This window comes from Carlito syrichta, unplaced genomic scaffold (genome assembly GCF_000164805.1).
Source record: "Carlito syrichta isolate Samal-C Ts95f unplaced genomic scaffold, Tarsius_syrichta-2.0.1 Scaffold289258, whole genome shotgun sequence".
Lineage (NCBI taxonomy): Eukaryota > Metazoa > Chordata > Mammalia > Primates > Tarsiidae > Carlito > Carlito syrichta.
In genome coordinates, this window is record NW_007233354.1 from 188117 (window position 1) to 192403 (window position 4287).

Here is a 4287-nt window from a genome sequence, read left to right on the forward strand (position 1 = left end):
GTTAAGTTGTTTGAATTATAAAGTAAGTATGATTACAGTGAAGGAGTTTAATCTCACTTTCAAAAGCTGAACACAATGTGTTTCTTAAATTGATATAGAGTGAAACATGTTAAGATTTAGGATCACTGGAATATGCAAGTTCTGTTTCAGGGTGTAGTTTTGTTGTTGTGTTGATTTATTTGCTTAATTTTTTTTGAAGAAACATCTGCTTGTGGAATAAAATACTTTGTTTTGCTCTAAAGATTCTGACATTGTTCAGTCTTATCATTGCTTATAGATTACAAAGAATAATGCTAGTTATATGACAATGAACGATTTTTACTTTTTATATGAAAAGTACAAATATCCAGGGGTGATGGTGACAGTGGTGTCTCTTATTACCTTATGTAAAATACTTGAACAATCTCATCATATTGTCATCACGTGTTTAACACTCCCAGTATATTTTCTCAATGTCCATTTACTTAAAATTGTGTGGAGTCACATAATTAATAAGCAATAAAGCTGGATTGCATACAACAAAATAATTAATGACTGGAAATTTTCTAAGATGAATGAAATGACATGAATACCCAGGCTCGAAAAGCCTAGAGACTCTTGCAATGTATAATATAAATAAATCTACACATAGAAGCATCACAAAAAGTATTTTCAGAACACCAAATTCCAAAAGGCAATCTAAAAGCAACCATAGAGAAAAGAACATCTACAAAAAGAGGAAAATGAGACGACTCAACACCAAACACAGAAGACTATTACCTTTAAAGTAATAAAGTAAACTCTTAACCTAAAATACTATAACAATTTTAAACACTTTAAGAGGAAAATGGCATTAAGACATCAGACAAACACCAAGAGAACTACCATTCAAGCGTTCATTAGGAAAAATACTATCTGAAGATACATTTTAGAGAAATGGAATATTAAATGCAGATGGAAAGATGGATCCACAAAACAATGGTTTCTGTTGTATTTGTTTCTATATTTTTGAAATGTTAAATAATTGAAAAAACATTTTTAAAATGATTAATTAAATACAAATCCATAAAATAACAAATCTTTCCATCTGTCACAAGTCCCATATTTTGCTTTTTATAGTTAATTACAACCGTTACCAGAATCAGTATGCTTTTTCTATCAGCCAGTTTTAAGGATGGAAACTAGTTAATTACGATAAGATTATGAAAGAATAATTTTCTGAAAAATAAAATAACTTTTATTCAAACATAAGCATTATCTTTAGACTAGATCCCTTGGAGGCAATGCATGTTTTCCAAAGTTGGTGGTATTGCTGAATGTGTTTATACAGCTCTTCTTTTTAAATGTACTTCAAATAAATGAACCATCTGGAGAAAAATTATCTCTGGGTGTACTATCCTTAAAAAATTTTTTTTTCCTGAGTACCACATGTTTTCACTCATAAGCAGACCCTGAACATTTACCATAATACTGTAAGAAAGGGATTGGCAGTAGCCGGAAACTGCCAGTGGGGGTGGAGGGCACATAACATTAATAAGAGTACCTGATCTTAAACCAGGCAAAGTGAATACCAAAGGGAGGCCCAAACTTTACCTGTATTATGACCACTTGTATACCTAATCCCGAATTATACCTCACATCATAAAATAAAATAAAAAGTTTTCTATTTTTCCTTGCTTTGCTCAGTTTCACTTTATACCGTCTCTCCTTGCTCTCTTACTTGAGACAAATGATCCTGGGGGCTGTGGTCCTAAATAAATGTGGCCCACATATTAATCTCATTTAGTTCAAACCAGCAAACATTTAATAAGTCCTCACCATGTTTCAGGCCCTGAACCACAGGTTGGTGGTTATTCAAGAGACAGCCTCTACTTTCAAGAGCTTATTATTGGTAGAAGCAAATACATAAATAACCGCCATATTGTGGTCAGAATTATGATAGAACTATGTACAAAATCAAGATTAGGCAACAATTCATTCAGTCCAGACATAGGTAGCAAGGGAAGAAAGAATCAAGGGGCTTCAGAAAGTTGACACTTGATTTGGCTCTAAAGAAGTAGTGGGAATTCGGTAGACTGAAACAGGGTGTGGGTGCGAATAGTAGACCTAGGTAACAGCATGGACAAAGATAGTCTGATAGTTCACAGAACAGAGAAGATCCCAGTATTCTAGAACATTGGACACATTTTTGAGAGGACAGTGAGAAGTAGGGAAGAGTAGGGAAGATGGAAGAGTCCTGTAAATAAGCATTCAATTTGGAAGGACTCTTTTTGCCATAATAAAAGTTTGGGTCATAATATTTATTGAGTTCTACTGTTGTTGGGCACACTGCTAGGTTTTCCTATATTCCCTCACTTAAGGAGTTTGAGCTTCACTCAATGTATACTGAGGGACATCCAGAAGCAAGGCAGTGACACAATTAGATGAGGAAGAAAAGAAATAAATTCCTTTGTATCTGCATGTTTCTTTTTCAATGCACCAAATGGTACTCTGGGAAATTGACTCAATGCCAGAAATGCAAAACAGTGGGGATAGAACGACCCAAAGCTGAGAACTATCTAAATTAACTCTAAACTTCTCATTCCTTGTGGACTCTCCTAAAACCTAACTGCCATTTACATCCTTGTTTCTTTGGATTAAAGCAGTAAAAGTTCCTGAAAATTTTTTGTTTGTTTGTTTTGTTTTGTTCTGTTTTTTGAGTTGGAGTCTCACTCTGTCACCCAGACTGGAGTGCAATGGCCGCTCCCGGTCACCACAGCCTCGACCTGCTGGGCTCCAGCGATTCTTCCGCCTCAGCCTTCCAAGTAGCCGGAATTACAGGCATGTGCTACCATGCCCGGCTGATTTTTTGATTTATTGTAGAGATGAGGTCTCACTGCCCAGGCGGGTCTCGAACCCACGGGCTCAGGCAATCCACTCACCTCAGCCTCCCAAAGGCGCGGGATTACAGGCTGAGCCACCGAGCCCGGCTAAATTCCTGAAAATTTTATAGACTAATTAGGAAATATCACAGTTGGAGGTGGCCTAACCTGGAACCCCAACCCAGATGACCCTTTCAGTTATACACTATAGCTTGCCCTTTGCTCGAGGATGTGATATCTTTTTTTTTTTTTTTTTGAGTTGGAGTCTCACTCTGTCACCCAAACTGGAGTGAAGTGGCACGCTTCCGGCCACCGCAGCCTCGACCTGCCCCAGCCTTCCAAGAAGCTGGAACTACAGGCGCACGCTACCATGCCCAGCTAATTTTTTGACTTATTGTAGAGATGAGATCTCACCAAGTTGTCCAGGCAGGTCTCGAACCTGCGGGCTCAGGCAATCTACTCACCTCAGCCTCCCAAGGCACAGGATTACAGGCTGAGCCACCGAGCCCAGCTGATGTGATATCTTAAAATACAATATTCCCTGGGATAAGGGATACTAAAGAATAGTACATTCATACTATTATAATTGTCATGATCATCATATCACCATCATATTTGTTATATACTAACCATGCATCCTTGCAAAGACCAATTCCTTTATGTATCTCTAGGTCTAAAATGACCCCATTATTCTTTCTTCATTTATTCAACTATGAGAAAAGAATATTGAACTAGATGGTCTCTAGATTTATTCCCAGCTCTCAATTTCTATTATTCTAATACAATATAATTTGCTTAATTACATTTTGTTAAATGGCTGTTTTCTCTAGCCAAAAGAATTACACTCAAATTCTATATGTTGTGTGAGAAATGTTACAAAATATTGTTCTGCATTTACCAACCTCACTCCTCTTCAATGCCTTAATTTCAGTTTATTTACTTAGTTTACATAGAGTAAACATACACACCTCTTAAGGAGAAACACCTCAGAACTTTTGATAAAGTTAATGTTGTTTTTAAAAAATGTGATTACAATGATTACAGAGTTGTTGTTAACCGTGCTAGGGAATGAGTGCTTTTTATGTATTGTTACTACAACTTATAACTAAGCAACATTCTCATAGGAAAACCAACCATATGAAATAGAATAAACTCGTGGTTAGGTGACTGCTTTATATAAATAATCTTGTAAGGATTTACTTCAAATGATGAGGTCCTCTAAATGCATTCTTGATAGTGGTTCTGTCATAAAAAGCCTATCAATAAACTGGGATGAAATATTTACTATATACATGTGTACATACACAGACAAACATATACAATAAGGGACTTGTATCCAGAATATATAAAGAATTTTTACAACTAAACAAAAAAATAATCCAATTTTAAAATGGGCACAATTCTTAAGCAGACACTTCACAGAAGAAGGTACAAGAATGTACAATTA